Raw genomic sequence first — 11,829 nt, 5'->3', positions numbered from 1 at the left:
ATAAAATTGTATATAATTTCATTTCTATAGTATTGACCTTGAGAAGATATAGTAAAATGGTTGCTAAAATAATCATTATAATAATAACATCATTAATAATAATGAAATTGCCATCAATTTAAATATCTAATTGCGAATAACTGCATGATTGTCAAAAGTTTTATTGTGATTGATCACAACTCAATCGCACATTTTTGTCTGTTCTAAATGTACCTTAAATTGATACTTTGCACATTTTTTATACTCTAAGCATGGCCAGATATTGATGCTTTATGCAAAGGTATCCTTATTATTAATAAAACCATACTGAACATAGAGCATGAACTGTACCTCTTTTAACTGTCATAGGAATTACATAATTATATAATATTTGTTTTGTATTGTTATTATTTCTGTGAGGCAAGTATTTATTGAGATTCAAGTTTTTTTTTTATGTGTCTGTGAAGAGAGACGGCAGAGAGTGCCCGATTCTTTTTTCTTTATTTTACAAAAGCACAGCGTTTTGCTATTATAAATGTATACAAAAAAGTAGATCCTTTACAGATTCAAGTTATGTATTGCTCTCATCTGTACAATAAAAAAGACAGAGTAATTTAAGTTACAGTGGTGTAAAAAAGTGTTTGCCCCTTCCTGATTTCTTCAGGGCCATGTAGTTTTGGATTTTGTTTTTCCTCAATAATAAATACCTTCATTTAAAAACTGCATGTTTTGTTCACTTGTGTTATCTTTTACTAATATTTAAATTAGTTTCATGATCTGAAACATTAAAGTGTGACAAATATGCAAAAAATATAAGATATCAGGAAAGGGGCAAACACTTTTTCACACCACAGTTAGTTTGCCGTTATGAGGAAAAAATGCTACCACAGAGGGTTAATTGCCAGATGTGTGCATCATGGCAGATTTTGGTGCTGATTTGAGACTTGGTGCATCAGTAAAACAAATGTTTAGTGAAAAAAAGAAGAAAAAGATTTTTCAGTGGAATTTATGGTTTTATATATATATATATATATATATATATATATATATATATATATATATATATATATATATATATATAAAATTAAAGAAAGGACATCATGAATAAATATGTGCTGTGTTGAAGGTTTTAATCTCACCTCTTTTAAATATACATTTATTTATATTTTTAATAAAAATGGGTAAGCAAATGCACGCTGCATTAATTGCTCTGAATTTGTGTCATACATGTATTTTTGTCAAAACTATACCTAGATTCTTAGACTTACACTTCCTATAACCATCTACTCACTAAACAAACCACTTATTGTCTTTTTGTCTTACTTTTGTAATTTCCTAGCAGTTTTAATGCCTGCTCTGGTCAGATTTATGTTTCTATATGTTTGCCATTCAGTATTTTTATTTCTTTGTCTTTGTTTCTGTGTTTTTATATTTTATTTACAATTTCTGTACAACATCCCATATTAGAGATGCAACAGGGACTTGTCTCAAGCAATAGATGGATGGATAAATGGATGGATGGATGGATGGATGGATGGATGGATGGATGGATGGATGGATGGATGGATAGATAGATAGATAGATAGATAGATAGATAGATAGATAGATAGATAGATAGATAGATAGATAGATAGATAGATAGATAGATAGATAGAAAGTTTCACTTTTACTTGAGGTTATTGAGCACACTAGACTTTGATATTGGAGTTATTGTATTTCAGCAAATAGTTAAAAATAAAGGGAGAAGAAGAGTTTGGTGTCGTTAGTCTCAATCAGTCACATGCCAATTATATATTGATTAAACCACTTAGGTGGGCATTCTGAATGATTAGCTAGAGCCACACTTGCACAAATGTTGACTCCTGATTACAACAGTTCCTATTTCACAAGATGAACTTAAAGCCTGTATACAAGAAAAGACTTGTTCTATTGATGAAACAGTGGAGCCTCATTAGTAGAAAACATGTTTTCTTTACAGCTCTATTGTAGAAAGGAGTGCTACAGGAGGTATTTGCACAAACCGTGGTCACACTGTGCAACAGCTCATCACTGTCCTGTAGTTGAACACATTAATTTTTCCATTTTTTCATTTTTCCAATGTTTAAACTTTGACATTGTGTGGACAAAGTTTTTGGGACACACGATATTCCAGCCATATATAAGGTTTTTCCCCCAAACTGTTACCATAAAGTTAGAGGCACACAATTGTATAGAATGCATTTGGATGCGGTAGCTTGAACTAGGAGACCCAAATCTGTTCCAACATGACAATGCCCCTGTGCACAAAGCCAGCTTCATGAAGGTTTGTCTACATAAGTTGAAGTGGATCTTGAGTTGCCTCCTATAGAGCTCTGAACTCAATCCTATTGATCAGCTATAGGATGAATTACAATCCTAACTGCAATTCTAACCTTCTCACTTTAAGTCAGTACAAGACATTACTAACACCATTGTGGTTAAAAGAGCATGGAACTCCACAATCACAATCCAAAATCTAGTTGAAAATATTCCCAGAAGAGTGAAGAATTCAGCCTCTGATTTTGGGAATGTTTTTTTTTTTTTAACCAGAAGCATATATAAATTAAAGCTGTGATCAGACTGGTACACATACATCACTTGTCTACAATCTATACCTTACACAAGTGATATTTAAACAGACTGTATTAAAAAAAAAATGCTGCATTATTAAACATCACCACTGACACCCACCAAACCCCTCGAGGCATATATGCATTATTCCTTTTTAGGTTTGGCAGGCCTGTAGATGAATGCAATTATGAATGTAATTTCAATGTGCTTTTGGGATTCAGGTGCTTCGTACAGGAAGGCATCACGCAGAACGATTTCAATATTCTTTCCATATTGTTGTGACACTTTGGAAGCAAACTAGAAAATGTTGTTCAGGCACAATGATTTGAATTTCAAAAAAGAAATAAAGGGAATGTTTTTGCAGAAAATAAGGTGTTGATGCGATTTTGACATTTTTGCTCCAAGTGGGGCGGGTTATACATATAAACGAAGGACACTTATCGTGATTGAGGAGTTGCTGTTTACTACATGGTCCTGACATAAAATCTTTATGGTTACCATACGTGTAGAAAGACGTGATGATCTACAAAACTGCTCGTCTTATGTACAGTATTTAAGTCTGAAATATATGCAGTGTGAATCTGAATGAACACTGTTCTCTAAAGGTAAAATAACCCAAGCCTTATGCTTGTAGTATTGTAAAGTATCTGGAAATACAGCATATGTTCGAGTAAACAGTGCTGAAAATATCACCATCTGGAAATAGGAGCTTGGGAATTTTCTCAATTTCTGTAAATGCAATGGGATATCAAACAGGAAAACCCTTGAGAGTGAAATGTGCGGATTTAACAAAATAAATAGTCTATGTTGCTTCTAAACTAAACACCCAGGCAACAAATCTGCCTACAACTTTAGTTATATATTACAGTTATATAATGTGAAAACATTTCTTTTGCAACACATGAGAAGATCAAAACTTTAATGGCAAGGCTTCAGCCTTTTAAACCACTTAGGGTGATAAATTTGACCTGGGTGCTAGGAACTCACAGAGTAAACATATGACCATAATTTAGATTATAATTTAGTGGGGACTGGTAGGTCAGTGCTTAAGGCCCTGGTTTACTGATTAGAAGGTTGGGGGTTCATGCCCCGTTCTTGCCAAGCTGCCACTCTTGGGCCCAAGCTGCATTCTGTGTTTTAGGGCTGCTGTATCATGACTGACCCCAGTTTCAACCAAGCTGGGATATGTGAAGAAAATAATTTTACTGTTTTGTAAGATATATGTGACATATGATGGCTATTCTTTTCATTTTCTTAAGAAATACACCCTTGTTCCTGTCCTTGTACACATCTTGAACTTCCTGTACACCTTGAGCCATCCATGGCACAGCTTGAGAATATACATTAGTCAAAGCTACAGGTACATTTAAAAAAATTTTAACAGACTCCAATCATCATCTTTTATTTTGTATTTTCTGATATTTTTTATACTTTCCGTTAGGAACTCTGTGGCTGGTCGGTTCTGCTGTGTTTGCTCATTAACATTTTAATCTTGTTAGACATCACTCTCTGTGCTGTCTGTGAGTAGCTATGAATTGACAATGCTGCTACATTGAGAGTACACTCTCAAAACAAAGTACGAAATTACTGATGTTGAACAGATCTTTTATATTCCTCAAAACAGTCCGGTTTGCATCAGTTGACATGCATACGATGGCATCTCTGCTGAACAGAGGTGTCCCTGGTCACTCTATAGCCTGCTAAGATAACTGGATTGTTGACATACTGGAACTTGAGTGCATACTCTGTCCAAATGCTCTCATTTTCCCCACTTAGTTGGATCCCCTATTGGAGCCTCCTCTCAGACCAACCCCTCTGCTTCACTGATGCACAGACCTGTGGCTACACTGTTCATAGATAAGCCCATGGCATTAGCCAGATTGCTAAAAACAAAACACTGGGGATAAACTTGAGTTCTCTCCAAAATCCTCTCACTCTCTCCATATGGCCATTATTTTTCATGTAGGTGGTTTTCTTACCCAGCTTCTACATCCTGTCCAAATACTCGCAGCCCTGTGGCTACATACAGGCATTTAGCAATACTGTAATATATATAATTTTTTTGCACTTTATATTATTTTATAGATATTAAAGTATTGCAGATCTCTTTTTCCTAAGGGCATGTGTTTGGAAGGAAATATGAGTATGCACAGATCTGCTTCTTGGCAATAATATGTGTTATAGCAAACCCTTAAAACAAACAAAATATGCACATTTAGTTTTTTTATGAAGAATTATGGCACCAAAAAAAAAAAAATTGGCTGGACTGAACAAATCAGTTTTATTCTTAATAAATGGAAATGACGTGATGTATTACATCAATATTAATACCATTATTAAGACGTGTTACGATTTCCATTTCTGTTAAATTGGAGCATCAGAGAATCAGTACCAAACCTAAAGAGTTTAATCCCCTCTTTCTACAACCCAATATGACCCCTGAAAATGTTCCAACATGTTCTGGCTGTGCTTGGAATTAAAAAATCATCTCAAGTCAAATATTTCCTGGTGTTTTCATTATTTCTATCTTGCCCGAATGTATTTAGTTTGGAAAAGTATTAAGCGAACCAAAATGACTAATCAACATGAACATTAAGGTTAGTCTGAATAAAGTGGCATATGTATGACACACACATTTTATATATATATATATATATATATATATATATATATATATATATATATATATATATATATATATATATAAAACCTTGTTATCCATCCAATGCGCCCAGCCTTAAGCCAGGTATATGTAAAGGAAACAGATCTCTTGGATCATTATCTGGTGTTGAACAGCCTGCAGACATAGCGAGCCCACATTAGTATTGACTCCGACTAATGTGTTTGCTGATGGAGGAGTGTATAAATCACCAATTATAAGAAGCAAGCCAAGTGAACTCCCGTCATTTGAGTATTAGTCAATTCATTATCATTTGCCTTCTTTTTTTGTTGTTTTTTTATATCAGCACACTTAATTCAAAATTTGTTTTGTATCAAACAAGAAAAAAAAGATTCTTTCTTTCTTTTTGAGGTCATCACCCAAGCCCATTTGCACACCATTTTGTACAATCTTTATTTAATGATTTATTTTAATTTCACAATGCTCGGTTGGAGGAATTGATTGAATGCGATGGCGGTATGGGATGTGAGCAAGTGTTTCGTGAATGTTAATAGAAAGCGATGGAGAACGCTTCATTTGCTATGCAAAGGAGCAGATAAGCAATGTGACCGTGCGCTGCACGCATCGCGAGTTATTTTCATAGCATAAATTCTGGTGACCTCATTGCATTTTGATTCCCCTCTGGGGACTGCTTTTGGTCGCGTTTCTCTTTTTTTCCGGCTCTCATACCAGTGAAATAACAAGATAAAGTGCTTTCACCTTTTTCATTCGCAATAACTTTTACTTCTAGTTTACTTCCATGGATTAACAGATACTTATAGGCCTAAAGATTCTTAGACTTGAAGAACTTTACATTCAGTCATTGTTAACAAGTCTAAGTTAAGACCTTAGCCATTGTTTAAAGTCAGGGTTTAAAGCTTTTTGATATATTTGTATAGCAACAAAAAAAATACAGTAATTGCAGTGGTTACATTCCAAAACCGCCGGCGATAAACGAAAGAATGAGATTAACAGACGCCACCACAAAAATGCTATTTTATGTATACAGTACTGTACTGTATTAACATTTTACTTCATTTTATAATAATTATATTTTTATTTATAAATTTCATTATTTTAACAAAAAATCCTCGAGAGACCGGGAAAATCAGCCAACCAAATTAGTTATGTGATAAATGCAATTCTGCGACATACCGGAGTCGCGAGATTCGAACCGCGGTAAAACGAGGGCACGATATTCGAGCCACAGTAAAGCGGGGATTACTGTTGTCACTTCTGCACTTCATTTCGCAGCTTGACACTACAAATTAAACGTCCAGCATCTATACTTTTTACACTACACTGTTAACAACTAAAACAAATATGTCTGAGCTTGATCTAATTTGAGCGGGATACTCACTCCATAGTCCAAAAGCATTTTTTTACCCAGTGCTGGTCACAAGAGAAACACAGTGCAAGCATTTTTATATTTTTTTGTAAGTTGGTTATCAAAAGAATATTCTGAACAAGACATTTGTAATTGTTTATAGAATGGGTTTTAGGATCGAACAATATATGCAGACTAACAAAATCAATTTTGAAGGTCCTGGAGGACTATTGTTTAGGCTTTCATGTTCTGACCAGTCTGGCTTGGGGTTTGAGTCGTAGCCAAAAGAATCCAAAAGGAATCCAAAAGCCAGCACTGGGCTTGCACGTGACAGTGCATTCTGAGTGCGGGCCTCAAGCCTGGATCAATTAAAGAGGGTTGCATCAGAAAGAGCATCAAGTGTAAAACCTGTGTGAAAATCAACTCCATGCTGAGTAATAATCCAAACCCAGCCATTAGGGGGGCACAAGTCAGTGCACTCTTAGTGCTGGTCCCAAGCCCGGGTAAATGGGGAGGGTTGCGTTAGGAAGGGCATCCGGCGTAGAACATGTGCCAAATCAAATATGCGGATCACAAAGGAGAATTTCATACCGGATCGGTCGAGGCCCGGGTTAACAACGACCGCCACAGGTATCGTTAGCCGGTGGAAATTGGGCTACTGTTGGCCGAAGGAGGAGAAGGAGAGGAGGAAGACATCTACAGAGATGGCAGGAAAAGGAGCAGTGTAGGAGAGTAGAGGTTCGGGTTGGTACTTTAAATGTTGGTACTATGACGGGTAAAGGGAGAGAGATAGCTGATATGATGGAGGAGAAAGGTAGATATGCTGTGTGTTCAGGAGACCAAGTGGAAAGGGAGTAAGGCCAGGAACATTGGAGGTGGATTTAAACTGTTTTATCATGGTGTGGATGGGAAGAGAAATGGTGTAGGGGTGATTCTGAAGGAAGAGTACAGTAAGAGTGTAGTGGAGGTGAAGAGAGTTTCTGATAGGGTGATGATCGTGAAGGTGGAAGTTGAAGGGATGATGATAAATGTCATCAGTGCCTATGCTCCACAAGTTGGCTGTGAGATGGAGGAAAAGGAAAGATTCTGGAGTGAATTAGATGAAGTGGTAGATGGTGTACCTAGGAAAGAACGATTGGTGATTGGGGCAGACTTTAATGGGCATGTAGGTGAAGGAACAGAGGTGATGAGGAGGTGATGGGTAGGTATGGTTTTAAGGAGAGGAATGTGGAAGGGCAGATGGTGGTAGATTTTGCTAAAAGGATGGAAATGGCAGTGGTGAACACGTATTTTAAGAAGAAGGAGGATCATAGGGTGACGTATAGGAGTGAAGGAAGGTGCACACAGGTGGACTATGTGCTATGCAGGAGATGCAACCTGAAGGAGATTGGAGACTGTAAGGTGTTGGCGGGGACAGTGTAGCTAGACAGCATCGGATGGTGGTCTGTAGGATGGTTTTGGAGGCGAAGAAGAAGAGGAGGAATGTAAGGATTGAAAGAAGAATAAGATGGTGGAAACTGAAGGAGGAAGAGTGTAGTGTGAGGTTCAGGGAAGAGGTCAGACAGGGGCTTGGTGGTGGTGAAGAGGTGCGGATGATTGGGGAATACTGCAGGAGTGATGAGGAGGCAGCTAGAAAAGTACTTGGTGTGACATCTGGAAATAGAAAGCAAGACAAGGAGACGTGGTGGTGGAATGAGGAAGTGCAGGAGAGCATTAGGGGAAAGAGGTTGGCAAAACAGAAGTGGGATCGACAGAGTGATGAGAAAAGTAGGCAGGAGTACAAGGAGATGCGGCAGCAGGTAAAAGGGATGTGGCGAAAGCCAAGGAAAAGGCATATGAGGAGCTGTATAAGAGGTTGGACACTAAGGAAGGAGAAAAGGAGTTATACCGATTGGCCAGGCAGAGGGACCGAGCTGGGAAGGATGTACTGCAAGTTAGAGCAATAAAGGATGGAGAGGAAATGTGTTGACTAGTGAGGAGAGTGTGTTGAGAAGGTGGAGGGAGTATTTTGAGCAGCTGATGAATGAGGAAAATCACAGAGAGAGAAGGTTGGAGGATGTGGAGTTGGTGAAGCAGGATGTAGATAGGATTAGTAAGGAGGAAGTGAGAGCAGCGATTAAGAGGATGAAGAATGGAAAGTCGGTTGGACCAGATGACATACCGGTAGAGGCGTGGAGATGTTTAGGAGAGATGGCAGTGGAGTTTTTAACCAGATTGTTTAACAGGATTCTGGAAGGGGAGAGGATGCCTGAGGAATGGAGAAGGAGTGTGCTGGTGCCGATCTTTAAGCATAAGGAGATGTGCAGACCTGCAGTAACTACAGGGGAATTAAGTTGATCAGTCACACCATGAAGTTATGGGAAAGAGTAGTGGAAGCCAGGCTGAGAGAAGAGGTGACCATCTGTGAGCAACAGTATGGTTTCATGCCGAGGAAGAGCACCACAGATGCCTTATTTGCTTTGAGGATGTTGATGGAGAAGTATAGAGAAGGACAGAAGGAATTGCATTGTGTATTTGTGGATTTAGAGAAAGCGACGACAGAGTGCCAAGAGAGGAGTTGTGGTATTGTATGAGGAAGTCAGGTGTGTCAGAGAAGTATGTAAGGGTGGTGCAGGACATGTATGAGGACAGTGTGACGGCAGTGAAGTGTGCAGTAGGTACGACAGACTGGTTCAGAGTGAAGGTTGGACTGCATCAAGGATCGGCCCTGAGCCCTTTCCTGTTTGCAGTGGTGATGGACAGGTTGACGGACGAGGTCAGACAGGAGTCTCCTGGACTATGATGTTTGCAGATGATATTGTGATTTGTGGTGAGAGTAGAGAGCAGGTTGAGAAGAGCCTGGAGAGGTGGAGATATGCGCTGGAGAGAAGGGGAATGAAAGTCAGTAGGAGTAAGACAGAGTACATGTGTGTGAATGAGAGGGAGGGCAGTGGGTGATGCGGTTGCAGGGAGAAGAGTGGAGTGGAGGTTCAGGTACCTGGGGTCAACAGTGCAAAGTAATGGAGAGTGTGTTAGAGAAGTGAAGAAAAGAGTGCAGGCAGGGTGGAGTGGGTGGAGAAGAGTGACAGGAGTGATTTGTGATAGTAGGGTATCTGCAAGAATGAAAGGGAAAGTTTATAGGACTGTGGTGAGACCTGCGATGTTGTATGGATTAGAGACAGTGGCATTGAGTAAAAGGCAGGAGGCAGAGCTGGAGGTAGCAGAGCTGAAGATGTTAAGGTTTTCGTTGGGAGTGACGAGGATGGACAAGATTAGAAATTAGTTTATTAGAGGGACAGCACATGTAGGATGTTTTGGTGACAAGGTGAGGGAGGCGAGATTGAGATGGTTTGGACATGTGCAGAGAAGGGACATGAATTATATTGGTAGAAGAATGCTGAAGATGGAGCCACCAGGTAGGAGGAAAAGAGGAAGGCCAAGGAGGAGGTTCATGGATGTGGTGAGGGAAGACATGCAGGTAGTTGGTGTGAAAGAGGCAGATGTAGAGGACAGGGTGGTATGGAGACGAATGATCCGCTGTGGCGACCCCTAATGGGAGCAGCCGAAGAAGAAGAAGAAGAAGAAGAAGAAGAAGAAGAAGAAGCTGACTAATAATCCACCTACTGGGAAAAGTACACATAAAGTACATTTAGTCTGCTTTCTTTACCTTCTTTACTCTTTCTTTACTGTTGACTAATCAATAGTAAGCAACTAATTCCCAGAAACACTGGAAAGCAATAAAAGCTAGTCATATCATGACTTTCAGCATAGTGTGTAAATTTTATTCTCTTCAATTTGATTCAATTCTGTGATATCAGTTGAGTTGGTTGAATTGGTGTTTACTTGTGATGTTCCTAGATTTTAAATCTCATTCCCTAATTTAAATCAGGGCATTTCTAAGTTTTGAAAACATCTGGGCTAAACCAGAAACATCAGGGGCTAATAGAGTGGGGTTGGTGGTCTTTATACAAACAATTCCTGATAGTTTGATTCTGTATAGTAGAATTCTGATAGTTGATCAGAATTACACAGTAAACTGCGACAGCAAGAAATCAAGTTTAAACAACTAACGGTTGATTAATTCCTAACATCTTTCCACTAAACTCCTGCTTGAAAACAGTCAGGGTTAAATCAGCCCTAGTGACACCCCTGAACTCGACCACTGAGATCTGATCAGGGAGCTACTAATGCTACAAACTGCACTACATTATGTGGTCTCTCTTTGTACCACAAGCTTTGTGTCTGACTGCTGGCTTAAGTAAAACCCTCCAGCTCAGGCAGTTTTTCAGGGCTTTTTCAGATCCCCATTCTGAAAGAGACATATAAGCTCAGGCAGACACTCTGTGAAAACTTGTACTTTAGTTGAATAAACAGATTATCTATTCTTTTTGGCTAACACTTTAAATTCTTATTGTGTTTGTCACCTTAATTTCTTAATGACAAAGCATTGGAATTATTGTGGAGTATATTCAATGGACAATTCTGCATTCTGTGCATCCTTTTTCGGAGAATATGACTTATGAATATGATTAAGCAACTACATGTCCTACCATTTAAGGCCAATGAGAGATGGTAAGTAACAGGAAGAAACACAAATATATTTAAGTGTAATGTAATGGCTGACTACTAAATAAAAAAATATATATCTTTTTTTTTTTTTGTAAGTATACACTTCAGAGGTGTGAATTAACCAAATTCAAGTTTTCAGTCATCTGCTTTCAAAGGAGGATTCAATTCTCAACTATTCCAACTGCAACCCCATGTGTGAGACAGTGTTTTAACCAACTGATGCTGATCCAAAATAAAGCCCACAGGAAGGTATCACAAGGACGACTGTCAGCTTTGGAACACAGCCAAGGGAACACTAAAGTGGCTTTCAGAAACTAGACCGACTGCCCTTGAGTGGTCCAAACAAAGCCGGACATGAACTCAATTGAAAATCTGTTCACAGACATCCAAATAACCAATCACACCAAACTTTAGGTCATTTGCAAGGATGAATTGAAGCAAATATCCAAATCCTGGGCTGTAAAGCTTGTGGATGCAACTAAATAAAAGTCAAGGGTGTATTTTCTGCTAAACAAAATTGACAATATGTTTATTAAAACACCTGAAATGTTGTATTTAATTATATTTAAAAAAGCGATGCATTTGTTGTTAAATCCCAGGAGACTAAAACGCAAAAATCAATTATAGACTGACTATAACAAAAGACTTTGAAGAAATCTGCTTTTTTGGGAAGCCTCTGTATCTTGTTAAGCAGTGACAGGCGAATTTGTCTGCTTGCAACTTTTTC

This window comes from Silurus meridionalis, chromosome 8 (genome assembly GCF_014805685.1).
Source record: "Silurus meridionalis isolate SWU-2019-XX chromosome 8, ASM1480568v1, whole genome shotgun sequence".
NCBI lineage: Eukaryota > Metazoa > Chordata > Actinopteri > Siluriformes > Siluridae > Silurus > Silurus meridionalis.
This window is presented reverse-complemented; position numbering follows the sequence as displayed.